Consider the following 20,353-nt stretch of genomic DNA (forward strand, 5'->3'; position numbering starts at 1 on the left):
GGTTGTCAATCTCCCAGGTAAACTGTATACGTTCGTTAGCTTGGTTCAAGCTTGTAAGGGCCTGGAGTAAAGATTCTTCAGTATCTTTCCATGCGATGAAAACATCGTCAATGTAACGTGCGTACATTATGGCATTGTTGGTCCAAATGGGGTTGTCATAGATCTGGGTCTGCTCGAAATGCTTCATGTAAATATTGGCGTAGGTAGGCGCCGCGCAATTACCCATAGAGGTTCCAGACAGCTGTAGGAACCAGTCGTCATCAAGTTGAAAGTAACTCTGATATAGAGTAAACATGGTGAGTTCCATGAGGAAATGTTGCATGTCTGGTGACAGGTTGCTTTCCAAAATTGATTTCTCCATAGCCTCAATCCCACCAGCGTGGGGGATTGAAGTATATAGAGAACGGACATCTGCAGTACACAGTAAGATCTGTTCATCTCCCTCAATGGTCAATTCCGACAGTTTTCTCAAAAAGTCGGCAGTATCCTGTATGTAGCTCTGCATATTCTTGACGCTCGGTTGTAAGTACCGGTCAATAAACTTACCGACCGGTTCATGAAGTGAACCTCTGGTAGAGACAATTGGCCTGAAAGGAGGATCCTCCAGGCTCTTGTGTATCTTCGGTATCAAATAAATAGTGGGACTCTTAGGAAATGGTGTTAGCAGGTATTTTTTTGTTCTGTCGTCTATAGTACCATATTCATATGCTTTTTGTACTATGTTAGTCAGGATCTCTTTGAATTGCATTGTAGGGTTCCCTGGTAATTTCATATAGGTTTGTTCATCTTGTATATGTTCTAACATTTTGCGATGGTATAAAGATGAATTCATTATCACCAAGGCGCCGCCCTTGTCAGCCTTTATGCATTTAATTTCTTTGTTGGTCGATAGTCTTCTCAAGATATCCTGATCTTTTTGAGTAATATTTCTTTGATTTTTCTTCTTGTAGTTTAATTTCAAAATATCCTGGTTCACCAAACTCTCGAAGAGATCAATACTCTTATGGCTTGTAGGTGCCTCAAAAGTGCTAACAGGTCGAAGACCCAACAGTAAATCTTGTTTGACCGGCAGAGGTGGTAGAACATGGTCAAAATAATGGCGTAGCTTCAATTTTCGTATGAATTTATACGTGTCGACTTGAAGTTCAAGTGGGTTAGTCCTGTACGTTGGTACAAAAGATGTGCCTTTAGACAGTAGATCCATTTCATGTTTGCTTAAAGTGACGTCGGAAATGTTGATGATCAAATGTTCTGCTTCTTCTTGTCTTTCTGTGTGCTCCGAGTGCTTGGGTGAGTTGACTTTTTCTCTTTCTCTCTTTCCTTTTCTAAGACCCCGCCTGGGTCGTTTATAGTGTCTATACTTTCGGCCAAAAAAGGAACCGCAGTGGAAGGACCTGGTTGTTGACTTGAATCAGTCGGTTTACTTATGGTTGATGGTGTTTTCCTAAATGTGCGATTAGATGTGTCACTCTCAGAGGAAGATGTGTCAGTTTGAGAAGTTGGTGGCTTGTTTCTCCTACGTTGGGCGTACACATCAGCCCACGTGTACACCTCTCCCAATTTATAATCTTGGGTGTCTCTCCTAAATTTCCTTATCTTTCTCTCGTTAATTTCTCGAGTGTATTTATCAATCTGTACCTTGGTATCTTCCAAAATGTTATTCCATTCTTCAGTGCTGATCATTCCAGATAACTCACTTTCGACCTCCTTTATTTCTTTTCCCAGTTCAATTAAGATGTTTGAAAGTTCCTGGATAATGAGCAATATCAAGTCTAGGCTGCATTTGTTCAACACTGCGTTCCATTTATCCTGAAAGGACTTAGAATTCTTGCATAACGACGGTTTCAATGCTATGCGCAAACCCCTCGGGATGCGTAGGGCGCGATGATATTTCAAAAGCGTGCTGGCGTGCATTTTTTGATTCATTTCCCTCTTGGATAAGTACAACAATTGTCGTATACACTGTTCCTTAGTGCGACTAGAAGTATTGGATGCTATGTCCTCATCAATTAGTGCATAAATACGGGCTGTTTCATCAGCATCAAATGCCAAGACGTCCGCCTTGGCATCAGTAGATTTACTAATTTCTTCATATTGCATGTTCAATCAATGCGTGCTGCCCCCTGATTGGGCGGATCAAAAGATGTATAAAGTACTAAAGTAGGAAGCGCACTGCTTCTTTTCAGTTTTATATGAGTTTTCCGTAGAAAGTTCTTTCAATGCTTGGGTGCTCCTAACAGGTAACGTGTCCGTCCAACACGTCTCTTAATAATACATCATGTGTCACCATGAGATCATGGCGACATCCCTGAATGTAGGGCACTCCTTGAGGTTCTCAACAAATGAGATTCCAAGTGTTTTAAAAAGAATTTTAATCATTCATAATTCGATTTCTTGCAAAGTTCATCAATTAAATGTTTCACAATAAATTTGTTCCAAGAAACTTATTTCCATGCTCCTCCATGCTCCAATGCATTTCGGGCTATGGTGAGCCCTTCATCGGGGAGCCTCTGCAATCAAATCAGACATAGCAATCGGTATCATGTACTATAACACATTAAAAACCATGGTTTACCCGTTTAAATAAATCCTGAGTGATAGTGACCACATGAAAGTGAAAAAAAGTGAAAAAAAGCCGTGAAAATTACATGTGCCTCAAGTGCTCCACCAACAACTTTTAACGCGGGTCAAACGTGAGTGAGGGACAGAAGCATTAGCGTGCAAGGACTTAAATCACGAGCATGGTATGCCATTAACAAACCCTACTTGTGCGAGTGCCTGACGGTATTAAGGGACGTCTCATGGTGTCCGTTGTTGAGAAAACGCGCGTGAGCGCAAGGTGCCAGTGTCATCATAGCGTGAACAAACATGCTGACGAAATCGCGGTAACTTTATAAACGCGCATAACATGCGCTTAGCTTTAAGGTGAAAGACGGGCTATGGGTACTCACGGTGCGTCTAGATCGCGGTAACTTTATAAAAGCGTATGACATGCGATTAGCTTTAAGGTGAAAGACAGGCTATGGGTACTCACGGTGCATCTAGGTCGGTACGCGTGTAAGAACGCCAATGTCAGTAATCCAGGAAGTGCGGTGAGGTTAGTAAGTATGCAAAAATCAAAAACGGACTAACCGGCAAATGGCCTAACATTGAAAGAAACAAGGTGGCCATCTTAAAATGGTAAATCAAAAGGGTAAACAGTGTGAACAATTCTCAAAAGTTGCATGTAACAGTTGCATATGACGGAACAGTGTATGCATAAATATAACGATGGTTTATACAAAGCATGCGAATTCCAAACGATCATTGAGACCAGCCGGCCTCATGGTTTGCATACGGTAAATCCAGGCCATCTCTCTTTGGAGTAAGTGCTTGGTGTTATCAATTCCTTCTCTTTTTTGCACTTGTTCCAAAATAAGAAATTTAAGCTGAGAGATGTTATGTTTATGTTCATTAAAGTGCACAGCTACGTTGGATTTAGTATTCTGAAGTCTGATGGTCGATTTATGTTCATTGATTCGAGTTTTTATCTTTCTCTCGGTCTTCCCAACGTAACATTTCCCGCAGGGACATTTAATTAAATACACAACGTTTGTTGAGTCGCGTGTAGCGTCCACACTCAGTTTGATGGGATTGCCTCTCATTGGGTGACTAACTATGGTTCCAGGAATTATGTTATTACAGTTTCCGCAGTTTTTACAAGGTCTGGTTCCTTTAGGAAGCTTTTTCTCTTGAGGCTTGCTGGTTAGAAGTTCCTTAAGATTGGCACTACGGGTGTATGCAAAAAGAGGTGGGTCCCTAAAAGTCATACCAAAATCAGGCTCAACACTCATAATAGGCCAATGTCTCAAGATAATTCGTTTGAATGTGGAACTCATATTGGAAAATTTAGACACAAGTACCATTCTGTTGCTGGTCTTTGGAGGAACCTTAACTAGCAATGATTCTCTGGGGATGCCGATGGCTTTCTTTTTGGCTTCTTCAATGAGCGTAGGGGGATATCCCCTAGCTAAGAATCTTTCACCCATTTCTTGGAGTCTAACCTGTGTTTGATCAGGATTAGAGGTAATCCGTCTGATTCTCAACATTTGTGATGCTGGTAGATGTGTTATCAATGAACCTTGGTGGTGGCTTGAGAAATGCAATGTATTATTGCGATCAGTTTTTTTACGGAACAGATCAGTTTCCAAACCATTCTTGGTGATAGTAACTTTGACATCCAAAAACGTGATGGATTGGTTGTCAATCTCCCAGGTAAACTGTATACGTTCGTTAGCTTGGTTCAAGCTTGTAAGGGCCTGGAGTAAAGATTCTTCAGTATCTTTCCATGCGATGAAAACATCGTCAATGTAACGTGCGTACATTATGGCATTGTTGGTCCAAATGGGGTTGTCATAGATCTGGGTCTGCTCGAAATGCTTCATGTAAATATTGGCGTAGGTAGGCGCCGCGCAATTACCCATAGAGGTTCCAGACAGCTGTAGGAACCAGTCGTCATCAAGTTGAAAGTAACTGTCTAAAGGCACATCTTTTGTACCAACGTACAGGACTAACCCACTTGAACTTCAAGTCGACACGTATAAATTCATACGAAAATTGAAGCTACGCCATTATTTTGACCATGTTCTACCACCTCTGCCGGTCAAACAAGATTTACTGTTGGGTCTTCGACCTGTTAGCACTTTTGAGGCACCTACAAGCCATAAGAGTATTGATCTCTTCGAGAGTTTGGTGAACCAGGATATTTTGAAATTAAACTACAAGAAGAAAAATCAAAGAAATATTACTCAAAAAGATCAGGATATCTTGAGAAGACTATCGACCAACAAAGAAATTAAATGCATAAAGGCTGACAAGGGCGGCGCCTTGGTGATAATGAATTCATCTTTATACCATCGCAAAATGTTAGAACATATACAAGATGAACAAACCTATATGAAATTACCAGGGAACCCTACAATGCAATTCAAAGAGATCCTGACTAACATAGTACAAAAAGCATATGAATATGGTACTATAGACGACAGAACAAAAAAATACCTGCTAACACCATTTCCTAAGAGTCCCACTATTTATTTGATACCGAAGATACACAAGAGCCTGGAGGATCCTCCTTTCAGGCCAATTGTCTCTACCAGAGGTTCACTTCATGAACCGGTCGGTAAGTTTATTGACCGGTACTTACAACCGAGCGTCAAGAATATGCAGAGCTACATACAGGATACTGCCGACTTTTTGAGAAAACTGTCGGAATTGACCATTGAGGGAGATGAACAGATCTTACTGTGTACTGCAGATGTCCATTCTCTATATACTTCAATCCCCCACGCTGGTGGGATTGAGGCTATGGAGAAATCAATTTTGGAAAGCAACCTGTCACCAGACATGCAACATTTCCTCATGGAACTGATGGAGAGCGGTAATTTCTTCTGGTAGTTTCTCAATGCAAAACCCTCATGCTACCTCTAATTTACCGCTCAAAAGGTGTTGGGCCCTTCACACCATGTATTACCATCAGGAGAAATTTAAATAAAGATGAACAGTCAAAATGCAATTATTATTGTAAGCCAATAAAGAGAGTTGTTGATTATTTTAAAGGGTTTTATTTTCTAGTCAAAAAGTTAATTTTTCTCTGACCCTTCATTCATTAGTAAAATATCAATTAGGTTATAGAATTTTGGAAAACAGGAAAAATATCAATAATACAGAACACATTACAGTCTGCATATAAGCATTACATGTAGTTATGAAAATGTGGCGCAAAATTTCAGTCACAATTCTTAAAGAGTTTCTAAGAAAAATAGTCTTGCAAAGCTAATCAATAATTAAATAGTTGGCAAAAAATCTCCCATTAAGAGAAATAAATGCATAAGACAAATAAATCTTTTAGACCTAATTAATTAGTCAAAACATGAACTTAAAGTTTAGCATCTATCCTGATCCACTGCACTCTCTGTCTGTCTGTGTCTAAAGAGGAAAGCAGCCCCTCCTTCACCAGACCTCAAAGGAATGCGGCATGAAGTGCCAAGATATGACGTGGAAGCAAGAAACCTCCCCCTGAATCTCCTCGGACGCAAACCTGCCCTTCAGCAATCTCCCGAGACGTTTCTCGTACCTAACCCATAGAAGCCAGCTGAGCTGAGAAAAAGAAGAAGTGGCAGCTCCCATCCAGAGAGGACAGTATTTATACCATAATTATTGGCAGAGTACACAAAGATGTAACATTTTTCAGGAGAACCTTACGTGATTGGTCAGTCATAAAGGCATGAGGTCACACTTCCCTGACTCATTCTAAAAACCTGACTTCACTAGTCTTAACAAAAGAAGCATACATGAATAACTACATTTATAAACATTGCAACATTTACTAGGAAAAATGTTTCAATCTAATTCATCTTTCCTTCCTTCTCAGCGCAGTAGATGGACACTTTTAACTAACTGGTACATTGGCAGAATGACAAGAATTCAGGTTGTCTATGACTTTTTGTCATGAGGAAAGCTGCCACAGTCTGCGCATGCTCCCTTCTCATTAAATTGCAAGCCATAGCCTTGATGGATTCACAGGCAGCCATGTTTTGTGTAGGCCCCAAAAATAAAACAAACACAAAGATAATATTAATTTCATGTAAATCAGTCCATTATGTGTCCCAAGTGCATTATTAATTCACACACATTATAAAAAGAGGTGTTTTTAACTGAAAATGTTTATCAAAATATGCAACAAGTCAAAGTCTATTAAGACAGGAATAATACATTTAGTTTACATGGATGTGCTGGGAAGAGAGAAACACATTCTATTAAAAATCTTCAAAGGTAAAAAGGCCACTTTTTCTCTACATTGCAAAAAAACACATGTTAATTTAATTCAGCAAAAGCATTTTCAGTCTGAAGTGAATAGGCCTCACTTTTCATGTTTTTCATGTGCCATGTTTTTAACCTGCACCAAAATGTGCGTGGCAATTTAAATGCAGCCTGTCTGAAGCACAAAAAATAAAACAATGGATGACTGCAGATGAAATCTGCTCCATCAATCCACCCTCTTGATAATTCAAATCATAATAAAATGATTTATAATTCATCACACATATTTCATTTCATAAGTGACAATTTTTTTTTTTTAAATTGCAAAAGCTGAGCATATAAGAATGTTACTTCTATTTCTAAGGCAAACACAAGTCTCGTCTGTAATCAGATCATATATAGCCAAGCTCAAATGTTTTAGTGCAGAGATCTGTAAGTAGCTTCTTGGAACAGTTAGTCTTCTTTAAAATAAGTAACTAAAATAATAAAAAAGGAATTCAACAGGACAGTTTCAGCATTTCTTTACTCATTGTCATCAGCTTGTCATCAGTATGGCTCATACTTTCCATGCAAATTAGACTACTTAGGTGCTGAGAAACTCTGGCAGAGCACCATCAATCCTTTGCACTTTTTCAACCAAGGCCTTTCACTCTTATTTTCACTTTGATCAGATTCAGATGTTTCACCACAGCATCTCTCAGATCAAAACCGTTGCACCATCCATTATGCAGATCTTGTGTAGCAGCTGCAATCTGGTGAGAAACTGCACACTGTACATCAACCAGACCTACACGGCAATGGCTAGTGTTCTCCTCAGTGTTTTCCACAAGTGCATTTGCATATGCATTTTCAAGCCACTTTAGTGTTGCTGAAACACAGTCTTTTGCAAAAGGTAACTCTGTGCTGCCATTGTTTTGCTTTATTATGCGTGACACTTCAGGCAGATAGCTACAATCCATTTCTTGTCCAATCTGTTGTTCTGCACTCATTATCTTTGAGACCACATTATGATCTGATTTCAGAGAAACTGGCAATTTATACCTGGGCATCAGTCTTTGCAATAACACATTTGTCACTTTGCAGTTGTCATTTTTCTCAAAAACAGTTCTGATACAACCCTGTTGTGCTGCTTCAAAAACATTTTCTTGAGCCTCTTTAAATTTAACTGTGAAGATTCCATAGAATGTACATACTAACAGAACACAAATTTGTGCAACTGAATTAGCATTTCTCTCTCCCATGACTACAGTGACTCCCAATTGAGCAGATATACTGCATGTTATGGTAAGGGCAATCAATTTCGAATTTTGGGCTGGGGTAATTACTAAAAGCCATGAAGCTTTGACAACATCATGTACAAGGAGCACAGCATGTGCTGCTTTTAATGTGTCACCTTTCAAACATGGGCCATCTACACAATGGACATTGTTGGGCTGACTCAGATGTTCATCCTTCAAGTCTTAATTTGGCTTTATGCATATTTTCATGATATTTAGACACTCATTTTCAGTTTCATCACAATCCAATCCATTTGCTGACATTTCTGTGAAGTTAGGGTCAAAGGCCATTGGGCAATACATCACAGACCCTTGAAAACATTCATCTTTTTGAATAAGCAATGAGAGAGCGCAGCCCTCCCTCTCACTGCAAATTAGTGTATTTTCTTTCAAATAAACTTTCATTCCTAGTGCTGGGGCGCGCCATTTTTTCTCTTTCAACTCTAGGAATGCTTTTGTGCAATTGTTGTCCAATGGAAGCGGATCAGACACACCTGAGTGTGTCAGCCTCAGTAAAGGCTTAGCCACTAGGGAACTGTTTATTAACCACTCTCTACAGCAGCTAACCATTCCCAAAAATGTCCTGACTTCTTTCTGAATTTGAGGTGGATTCATCTTGGAAATTATTTCCACCTTCTCTGGTGACACCTTTCTACCTCCCTTTCCAATTTTGTGTCCCAGATATTCATCTTCTTTTTGACAGTACTCCTGACTATTCTCATGCAATGGCACTGTGACATGAACTTGGCAAAAATCAATAAAAGTAAGCCATTCTTCACCACATGGAATGTGAAAAAATATATTGGCTGGATTCGGTACCACAGGACAACATGGAAAAAATATGCTTTTAATCTCCTGCACTATTCTGTTCTTTTCATTTATTTTCTGTGAACCTATGATCAGAAAGTTACACAAACTTCCAATCAGTTCCATCAAAAATCCTTTTATTGGTAAAATTCCTGCAACTGATTGTGTTCCTGAATACATGTCATCTGGTTCAAATTTTAATAAGACATGTTCAGCACATTTTATTAGCCTGGCATCCTTCTCTGTGAACTCTCTTATTTCTGTGTTTAATATTTTTTCCAAAGCAGAAGGTAATTTTTCAACTGTCTTTTCTGAAAATAATGCTACAACTGTCTCTTGATGGGCCATTTTAAAATGTACATCCTCATCAGGAATCTGAAAAATAACATTATCTGGTGTACAGTAATCTGTACTGCTTAATTTGAAAAATAATTGTTTTCCTGCTAGGCCTGAGTCACAGACAACAGTTTTGCAATCTTCCTCAAATGGGCCTAATTTTGGGGCAAATTCTTCTAAAACTTTGTTTGTAATTTCTTTGTTTAAAACTCCTGCAACTAAATCTGGACTTTCCACTGCCTTCACAATGGAATTGGTAAATTCAGAATTGTGAGTGTTAAAACTCTCATTTGCAAACAGAGCAACCTGTTGAACTGGGTTCTGATTTTGTCTCTGGAAATAATTCACATTGACTCTGGACAACTTATTTAAATTCATATTGGTATTTTCCATATTTTGTGGGACCATCTGGGCTTGAAAAATTCCTGCCATAGGTACCTGTTTCTGAACTGACATTTGCATTTGCTTAACTGGCATATTTTGCATCTGCAATTCTCCATGTTTTTGTGCATCATGTTTAAATTTATTTTCCTTCGTCCAATGCTCAAATCTGTTAAAAAGATGGCAAAATGACACATTTTCCAGCAGTACAACATCCATACCTGAATTTGCACAAACCAAAACACCTTTGCTAACATCCTGTGCTCTTTTAATCTGTACCCAATCAACATCCTTTGCTGGCACTCTGCCCTTCAGGAAAGTAATCACTGCTATATTTTCCTCCATAACAACAGAAAACGATGGTGCATTCATGCTAACCCTTTTCATTTCACTTGGCCTTTCCACAACTTTAGATTCAAACCACAATTTAGTCTGCAAGTCAATGTAAAAGAACATTTACAAATTAATGCACAACTCTTTTAAAAAAGTCATCAAATCCATCAACTTGTGGGTACCACAGCACAATCTTGTCTCTCAATTGTGGGATTATGTTCAGAAATGCTGCAAGTTCACTTTTATTCTGTGGCATATGAACATGCACTTCTCCCACCATTTCTCTCAATGAGTAAGCAAAAGCTTCTCCCTCATTCTGCTTATTATTATTTTTCTCAATTATATCTGGTGGCTTCCTTTCCTTAGCCAGTTTCCTTGCTAGGTCTGGTGGTTTCTTTTTCTTCTCATGTTTTCTTGCCCAATTGTCTCCTAATTGCTCAAGCCCATTGCATTTTAAAAAATATTTTATTTCTGCAATGTGCAATTGCATTCCTGAAGAACACATTTTCTCATTTGCTTCATCATCCATGTGTACCCTGAAACCTTTCTGAAATGGAAAACTTCCTGAAACATCAGTTTCATATTTATGAGCCAAATCTGTCAGTCCATTATGTGTAGTTAATGCACATGCAACTGTTTCTATACTCAGGGAAATGAATTCTTTTTCCTGACACTTGTTCACATTTTCATGATTTAAACAGCAGGGACAGTTAATTTCTTCATGTTCAAATGTTGCATTTAAAACACTAAGCTGTTTCTCTTTTTCAGGGCCTGTGTTAATATGTTCCCCCATGTTTTCTATATTTTTAATCACTGCTGCTTCCTCAGAGCAGGTTTGAAAAATCCCATTTTCAAATATATTTATTTTATCCTGGGCTGCAGATGTTGTAAATACCATTTTTCTCTCACCTTTCAGTGCTTGGTGTACTTTCTGTTCAATAATCTGTGTGTTCTTAGTTTCTGAAATAAACCCTGGCAAAATCACTGATTCTGCAGCTCTTTGAACCTTTTCAGTAGGGACCATATTAATTGGGACAGTCATAATTTTTCTAGGCATTATCTGTGCATCTGCAGTTTGCAATTCTTGGACTAAATCAGGCACATTTAAAGCAGTAACACCTGGAGGTATCACTGTCAGTACTGAATCAACAGGTAATGGTTCAATATAAAATGTCTGCACAGTTCTCTCAGTCTGTATTTCTCTCTGTTCAGCAGAAGCAGTAGCCCCTGTAGTATTTACTGGTGCACTATTTTCAGTATTTTTCATGGGAACCACATAAAGTGGTGGACACTCAGTTAACAATGCATCCATTATTTCATCCCCTGAATTATTATTTATTTGAAGCTCTTTTTCAGCATTAATTCCCTTCTCCTGTATATGGTGCTTTACCTTTTCATCCTCACTTGCTTTCTCTCTTGCTGCTTTTTCCCACAGGCTTAAGGCCTCAAATTGTGCAGCTTTAGATGGTGTCTTTATTTCACATAACACTTCCCTTAATTTGTCAATAATTTGCAATTCAAAAGTACCATCTTTTGGAAACCTCAAAGCACCCTCTTTTTCAGTAATCTTGCACCATTGTTGAACCCACATACATGTGTTTTGTCCCAAACTGGTAGACATAAAATGCACAGGTGTTCCTTCAGGAGCATCACCAATAAAAAACGAATTTTTCACTTTACCTCCTAACAGCTTCTTTAAACCTTCAAACAGTTTAATTTTTGCAATAGTTCAATGCAATTTCTTTTTTCCAAAGATGTCAATCTAAATTTCAGTCAGTTTTACTCCTACCACTGACCCTCCACAAAATCCTACTGCAATATTTTCTTAATCAATAACTCTGTTAGTAACAACATAAATACATTCGCTACTCTGTCTGTTGTGCTAAATAAAGGATAGATTTATATTCACTGCGAGTAACACATTCCGCTTACCCTTCACAAAGTAAGACTTTCCGTTTACTCTTCAAACACTACAGGTAAATCCCTTCTGCTTACCTTTCAATCAAGCTCAGAAGAACCTGCTACTCCTTTGGACTTATCCTTCAGGATATATCTTAGTCCAAAGTTTCACCAGCGAACCCTTTTGCTGTCAATCAAGCTCAGAAGAACCTGCTACTCCTTTGGACTTATCCTTCAGGATATATCTTAGTCCAAAGTTTCACCAGCGAACCCTTTTGCTGTCAATCAAGCTCAGAAGAACCTGCTACTCCTTTAGTGTGACCCTTTCTAGGTGATATCAGACCAAAGTTTCACCAGCGAACTCTTTGCTATCAATCACTCACACAGAAAATAGTCCCTAATTTAACACTGCCAGCCCTACCTAGCTTCTCAGTGTTATTCCAACAGACGAGTAACCTCAGTGCAGTGTGGCTTCCATTTACCACCCGCTATTCCTTCCCGGGATTCCACAGGTGTGCATACCTGCGTGTTCCAGACAACATAGAACAAGACACTAACTTAACATGAAGAGTTAAAACATGTAATCAATAACCAAAAAAATATGTCCTATGAAATTACCAATATAATCAATAACACCATCAATTCAAAATGAGCAAAATGTCACCAACAGTAAAAAAATCCTTACTATTTTCAACACTTCAAAAATACATGCTAGCATATTAACACCATTTCACAACCCTATTGATACTCACACCACTTCTTGCATCACCTGCCAGTACTGCTTTGCCAGTCTTCAGGTTCTGAGCATTGGAGTCAGGAATTAGGACTTGGACATTTATCTAACTTGGGCAATTATTTTATTTCCCTCTTAAGGTCAATGATCCATTAGTTGAGTAGTTGATGGTGAAATCAATAATTACTAATCACCAAACTAATCAATAATGACCATCCTCTGCTTACCAAAAACTGATGGAGAGCGGTAATTTCTTCTGGTAGTTTCTCAATGCAAAACCCTCATGCTACCTCTAATTTACCGCTCAAAAGGTGTTGGGCCCTTCACACCATGTATTACCATCAGGAGAAATTTAAATAAAGATGAACAGTCAAAATGCAATTATTATTGTAAGCCAATAAAGAGAGTTGTTGATTATTTTAAAGGGTTTTATTTTCTAGTCAAAAAGTTAATTTTTCTCTGACCCTTTATTCATTAGTAAAATATCAATTAGGTTACAGAATTTTGGAAAACAGGAAAAATATCAATAATACAGAACACATTACAGTCTGCATATAAGCATTACATGTAGTTATGAAAATGTGGCGCAAAATTTCAGTCACAATTCTTAAAGAGTTTCTAAGAAAAATAGTCTTGCAAAGCTAATCAATAATTAAATAGTTGGCAAAAAATCTCCCATTAAGAGAAATAAATGCATAAGACAAATAAATCTTTTAGACCTAATTAATTAGTCAAAACATGAACTTAAAGTTTAGCATCTATCCTGATCCACTGCACTCTCTGTCTGTCTGTGTCTAAAGAGGAAAGCAGCCCCTCCTTCACCAGACCTCAAAGGAATGCGGCATGAAGTGCCAAGATATGACGTGGAAGCAAGAAACCTCCCCCTGAATCTCCTCGGACGCAAACCTGCCCTTCAGCAATCTCCCGAGACGTTTCTCGTACCTAACCCATAGAAGCCAGCTGAGCTGAGAAAAAGAAGAAGTGGCAGCTCCCATCCAGAGAGGACAGTATTTATACCATAATTATTGGCAGAGTACACAAAGATGTAACATTTTTCAGGAGAACCTTACGTGATTGGTCAGTCATAAAGGCATGAGGTCACACTTCCCTGACTCATTCTAAAAACCTGACTTCACTAGTCTTAACAAAAGAAGCATACATGAATAACTACATTTATAAACATTGCAACATTTACTAGGAAAAATGTTTCAATCTAATTCATCTTTCCTTCCTTCTCAGCGCAGTAGATGGACACTTTTAACTAACTGGTACATTGGCAGAATGACAAGAATTCAGGTTGTCCTTGACTTTTTGTCATGAGGAAAGCTGCCACAGTCTGCGCATGCTCCCTTCTCATTAAATTGCAAGCCATAGCCTTGATGGATTCACAGGCAGCCATGTTTTGTGTAGGCCCCAAAAATAAAACAAACACAAAGATAATATTAATTTCATGTAAATCAGTCCATTATGTGTCCCAAGTGCATTATTAATTCACACACATTATAAAAAGAGGTGTTTTTAACTGAAAATGTTTATCAAAATATGCAACAAGTCAAAGTCTATTAAGACAGGAATAATACATTTAGTTTACATGGATGTGCTGGGAAGAGAGAAACACATTCTATTAAAAATCTTCAAAGGTAAAAAGGCCACTTTTTCTCTACATTGCAAAAAAACACATGTTAATTTAATTGAGCAAAAGCATTTTCAGTCTGAAGTGAATAGGCCTCACTTTTCATGTTTTTCATGTGCCATGTTTTTAACCTGCACCAAAATGTGCGTGGCAATTTAAATGCAGCCTGTCTGAAGCACAAAAAATAAAACAATGCATGACTGCAGATGAAATCTGCTCCATCAGAACTCACCATGTTTACTCTATATCAGAGTTACTTTCAACTTGATGACGACTGGTTCCTACAGCTGTCTGGAACCTCTATGGGTAATTGCGCGGCGCCTACCTACGCCAATATTTACATGAAGCATTTCGAGCAGACCCAGATCTATGACAACCCCATTTGGACCAACAATGCCATAATGTACGCACGTTACATTGACGATGTTTTCATCGCATGGAAAGATACTGAAGAATCTTTACTCCAGGCCCTTACAAGCTTGAACCAAGCTAACGAACGTATACAGTTTACCTGGGAGATTGACAACCAATCCATCACGTTTTTGGATGTCAAAGTTACTATCACCAAGAATGGTTTGGAAACTGATCTGTTCCGTAAAAAAACTGATCGCAATAATACATTGCATTTCTCAAGCCACCACCAAGGTTCATTGATAACACATCTACCAGCATCACAAATGTTGAGAATCAGACGGATTACCTCTAATCCTGATCAAACACAGGTTAGACTCCAAGAAATGGGTGAAAGATTCTTAGCTAGGGGATATCCCCCTACGCTCATTGAAGAAGCCAAAAAGAAAGCCATCGGCATCCCCAGAGAATCATTGCTAGTTAAGGTTCCTCCAAAGACCAGCAACAGAATGGTACTTGTGTCTAAATTTTCCAATATGAGTTCCACATTCAAACGAATTATCTTGAGACATTGGCCTATTATGAGTGTTGAGCCTGATTTTGGTATGACTTTTAAGGACCCACCTCTTTTTGCATACACCCGTAGTGCCAATCTTAAGGAACTTCTAACCAGCAAGCCTCAAGAGAAAAAGCTTCCTAAAGGAACCAGATCTTGTAAAAACTGCGGAAACTGTAATAACATAATTCCTGGAACCATAGTTAGTCACCCAATGAGAGGCAATCCCATCAAACTGAGTGTGGACGCTACATGCGACTCAACAAACGTTGTGTATTTAATTAAATGTCCCTGCGGGAAATGTTACGTTGGGAAGACCGAGAGAAAGATAAAAACTCGAATCAATGAACATAAATCGAACATCAGACTTCAGAATACTAAATCCAACGTAGCTGTGCACTTTAATGAACATAAACATAACATCTCTCAGCTTAAATTTCTTATTTTGGAACAAGTGCAAAAAAGAGAAGGAATTGATAACACCAAGCACTAACTCCAAAGAGAGATGGCCTGGATTTACCGTATGCAAACCATGAGGCCGGCTGGTCTCAATGATCGTTTGGAATTCGCATGCTTTGTATAAACCATCGTTATATTTATGCATACACTGTTCCGTCATATGCAACTGTTACATGCAACTTTTGAGAATTGTTCACACTGTTTACCCTTTTGATTTACCATTTTAAGATGGCCACCTTGTTTCTTTCAATGTTAGGCCATTTGCCGGTTAGTCCGTTTTTGATTTTTGCATACTTACTAACCTCACCGCACTTCCTGGATTACTGACATTGGCGTTCTTACACGCGTACCGACCTAGATGCACCGTGAGTACCCATAGCCTGTCTTTCACCTTAAAGCTAATCGCATGTCATACGCTTTTATAAAGTTACCGCGATCTAGACGCACCATGAGTACCCATAGCCCGTCTTTCACCTTAAAGCTAAGCGCATGTTATGCGCGTTTATAAAGTTACCGCGATTTCGTCAGCATGTTTGTTCACGCTATGATGACACTGGCACCTTGCGCTCACGCGCGTTTTCTCAACAACGGACACCATGAGACGTCCCTTAATACCGTCAGGCACTCGCACAAGTAGGGTTTGTTAATGGCATACCATGCTCGTGATTTAAGTCCTTGCACGCTAATGCTTCTGTCCCTCACTCACGTTTGACCCGCGCTAAAAGTTGTTGGTGGAGCACTTGAGGCACATGTAATTTTCACGGCTTTTTTCACTTTTTTTCACTTTCATGTGGTCACTATCACTCAGGATTTATTTAAACGGGTAAACCATGGTTTTTAATGTGTTATAGTACATGATACCGATTGCTATGTCTGATTTGATTGCAGAGGCTCCCCGATGAAGGGCTCACCATAGCCCGAAATGCATTGGAGCATGGAGGAGCATGGAAATAAGTTTCTTGGAACAAATTTATTGTGAAACATTTAATTGATGAACTTTGCAAGAAATCGAATTATGAATGATTAAAATTCTTTTTTGAACACTTGGAATCTCATTTGTTGAGAACCTCAAGGAGTGCCCTACATTCAGGGATGTCGCCATGATCTCATGGTGACACATGATGTATCAATTTTACACACTCCATAGGGCGTACTGGACACCTGCCAAACTTCAACGGATCTTTGGAGGTGCGCAATCGTTATGTCCGCGCTGTGCCGCGGAGGACGCTGACTTTGCGCATATGTTCTGGTCGTGCACAGGGCTTGGCACCTATTGGATTGATGTTTTCGCTTGCCTGAATGCAGTTACGGGTCGTCAGGTGGATGCAGACGCGGGCGCATGCCTGCTACTTTGGTTTCCCCATACTCCTGCCACTAAAGTCACTAGCAAGTTTTATGATTTGGGGTTCATTATGGCCAAGAGGGAACTTACTCTACATTGGAAATCTAGAGGGGGACCTAACTTCCAGAGGTGGCGGAGGTGCTTCCTGCAATGGGCTGCGTGCGAAGGCTCTCTCAGACTGCAACTAGCTAGGCGCGCGGCCAACGATAAGGCGCTAGATACTGCCAGGGCGTGGAACGCGCTAGTGACGGATTTGCAATCACTCTTGGAGGCTGATGATGGTGGAGAGACTGGAGAGTCGGCGAACCTGGAAGGGGACACGGGGCAGGGGGAGGTGGAGGTTGCTGTGGTGGAGGAGGGGAGTTAGACAGGGAGACAGGATGCAAGGAGAGGGCGGACTGCATGGGTCACTGGAGCCCTGGACCGGAGTGAAGATCTTGTGCTGCACTGAGCTGTACCTGGACTTCCGCGTGGAAATGATCTGGAGAGGAGTATCACCTGCTGTTTATAGGATAGATCTGACAAGTTGTCTCAAGAGCATGGAGGCACACTGACAAGGGGGGGGGTGGGGGTAGAGGGGGAGGCGGATGTCTTGGATAGGGACGGTTGTGGGGGATTGTTGGAAGTGACATAGCTGTATGTGTTAAGAACGAGCAGGATTGTGAATCAAGATTGTATGCTGTGTGCACAAATTCAATAAAACAGTTTAAAAAAAAAAAAAAAAAAAAATGAATACACTGAGCAAACTGGAAACACAACTCAAAGCACTTGAGGCAAAATTAGCTGTACATCCGGATAATTCCACACAACTTGAATTCAGGGAGGCACTCGCAGAATACATGGACTTGGCATGGAGAGAATCACGCTTCAGGGGTAGATATTGGGTGGCCTGACGTTATGGGGAGGGGGAAAGGACGGGCAAGGCACTGGCAGACACGATTAGAAAACCATGTTATTCCAACTATGTGTTAGAACTTGAGGGCTTGGACGAGGTGGTATATAGAGACACTGCAAACATACTCAATGCCATTACCGCACACTATGCTCAATTGTGCACCACACACAGAGTAGTTGGATCTGGAAAGTTATTTGAGGGAGGCTGGCTGAACGATGTGCAGCAAAAGTTTGTATGTGCCCCGTTTGAGCTTGATGAGGTAAGGGAAGCAATCATGCACATGCAGTCTTGGAAAGCCACAGGTACAGATGGCATTCCCATAGAGTTTTACAAAACTTATATTGATCAGATGGCTCCCATACTGCGTGAAGTCTAAGAAGATGCTTTAGACACTGGCTGCCTTCCTACTTCCATGAGAGAGGCCCTCATCATCTCGCTTTGAAAACCGGGAAAAGCACCTCATCAGTGCGACTCCTACAGACCACTGTTTCTCCTTAATTGTGACGTAAAAATACTGGCCAAACTCATTGCCACTCGGCTCAGCTTGCTGATGGAAAACCTGATTCTACCCGATCAGTCTGGCTTTGTGCCTGGAAGAGCTACTTCCCTTAATCTAAGAACCCTTTTCCCTGTGCTAAATAATGTCTCCTCTGAATTGCCTTTGGCGGCTGTATTTTTAAATGCCACAAATGCTTTTGATTCAATCGAATGGGATTATATCTTTGGGGTGATGTTGCGAATGGGATTTCTGCCCCTCTTTCTCTCCTGGATCCAACTACTGTACTGGTCGCCAGTCGCAAAGGTGCTAAGAAATGGTCGAATATCCCAGACTTTCCCGGTCACGCGGGGCATCCAGCAAGGATGCCCTTTATTCCCCTTACTCTTTGTGCTTGCGGTAGAACCGTTAGCTGCGAAACTGCGGCAACACCATAAGGATAAAGCGCTGCAGTGTAATATGAGGCAGATATCGATATCCTTATATGCGGACTATATCACTCTATATATTCGTGATCCGCAGCACAATTTAAACCCAATCTTCAGGGAGTTCATTGTCTTTGGGAAACTTTCCGGGATCCAAATCAATTGGGGTAAATCCTGTATTTTTTCCCTGACGGCTGCAACGGTTCGCTTATCGTTGGATTATCCCTTAGAGTGGTGTGAGGCTGAGTTGCGATATCTGGGCATGCGTGTCACAAGGGAGAAGGACGAACTGATGCGCCTTAATTATGGTATGGCCCTGATGCGCATTACGAATAACGTCTCCCACTGGATTATACTCCCACTTTCGATGGCGGGACGGGCGTCCCTAATTAAAACGGTGATACTACTCCATCTGTTTTACCTGTTTTCGAATATACCGTTTTATCTGGGGACCTATTTTTTTAAAACGCTCAAGTCTGAAGTGCTGCGCTAGGTGTGGGGGGGGCAAACATCCAAGACTACAATGGAATGTTCTTACTAGACCCTACTCGCAAGGAGGATTTGATGTACCCAACTTTGAATTATATTATATCAGCGCACAGGCCCATTATGCATATTTTTGGGTGTACCAACCAAGATATATGCCACAAGTGGAGGCAGAGCACTGGCTCACCCATCCCGTTCTGATTCAGGGTGTGCTGTATGACACACCTGCGGTCAGGGAAAGGACGCCGACTACTGTTTCCTGCACCGTCGCAGCATGGACAGTCATAGGTCAGATGTTGGACACCCCCCTGCTCTATTCCCCGTTACTGCCTCTTGCATATCATCCCACTATGCTCTTTCTCCAGGAAGCGGTTTTTCATAAGTTCATGGAGCGTACACACATTAAAACTTGAGGGGACATGTATCATGAAGGCCAGTTTCGTAAGGCTTAGCATGTCTTTCAGGGTTGGCAGCACACTCCGCTTGATGTCTTTTTATACATACGCCTCAGGCAAGACGTCGGTTCCCTTACTCCGGTCTTTCCGAATAAGCCCCCAGTCCTTGCTCCGCTACAACTGACTCTTAAAAGCGTGACAGCAAAGCGACCAGTATCAATGATATACCGCACAGTGCACACACACAGAGAGGAGCCGCCTGCGCTAGCTAGAAGGTGCTGGAGCTCGAAATTGGGCTTTGACGTATCAGATGAACAGTGGGATACTGCTACTCGCAGACGGAGCAGGTCTCGGCCAGCAGCAGGCTCCTCATAATCCTTTATAAATTCCTACATAGATTGAATTACACCCCGGCCCGGATGAATAGGTATAAACTGAGGGATACAGATAGGTGTGACAGGTGTAGGGCCTTGGGAGCAGATGTCTTGTATCTGGCCTGGGAATGTCCGGGGGTACATGACTACTGGAAACATGTTTTTGAAGCCCTGAATCTGATGGTGGATACTCCTATTGAGCCCACACCACAGCTAGCCCTGCTAGGCTATGTTAAACCGCTACAGGTGGCGCATCGGAAATATGTGGCTCTCAAATTACTGATGGCGAAGAGACGAGTGGCGTGCCGCTGGGGTAGGGGAAGAGCGCCCAAGTTCAAAGTGTGGATTGACGACCTAGTGTATTGTCAGGAACA

This window comes from Lissotriton helveticus, chromosome 8 (assembly GCF_964261635.1).
Source record: "Lissotriton helveticus chromosome 8, aLisHel1.1, whole genome shotgun sequence".
NCBI lineage: Eukaryota > Metazoa > Chordata > Amphibia > Caudata > Salamandridae > Lissotriton > Lissotriton helveticus.